Below are 466 nucleotides of genomic sequence, written 5' to 3'. Positions count from 1 at the left end.
TTTGTAAGTAGAGATAACACCGTAGTTGCAACCTGTGGTGTCCACCCACCCAGTCATATTGCTGTGTTTTTTGATGCCGCACACATGCACGGATGTAGCATGTGAGCGAATTGACGTGGTTTTTGATGCAACACGCATGTGCGGATGGTCACATGAGTAAATTGCCATGTTTTTTTGATGCAGCATGCATGTGCACACATGCTCACATTTTAAATTCTGGATGAACCGGTTGTTCAATTATTCGCAGCCCACCTTGGCTTTGGAGATACAGGCAATTGATGGGCCTCCTGTCTTTACAGCCAGGTATTTTGTCTTCGGACTGGCCTTCAGTCAAGCTGGTTTCCAATTGATGCACCGCTAGAGTTCAGCCTTAAATAGGAATCCGCCTTAACGTTTTCAGGAGCTGTGTCTTCCAGAAAATCAATGGCTTGCTTTCTCTCTGCCTTGCCTAACAGGCTGCTTACAT

Source organism: Erythrolamprus reginae, chromosome 8, assembly GCF_031021105.1.
Source record: "Erythrolamprus reginae isolate rEryReg1 chromosome 8, rEryReg1.hap1, whole genome shotgun sequence".
Lineage (NCBI taxonomy): Eukaryota > Metazoa > Chordata > Lepidosauria > Squamata > Dipsadidae > Erythrolamprus > Erythrolamprus reginae.
This window is presented reverse-complemented; position numbering follows the sequence as displayed.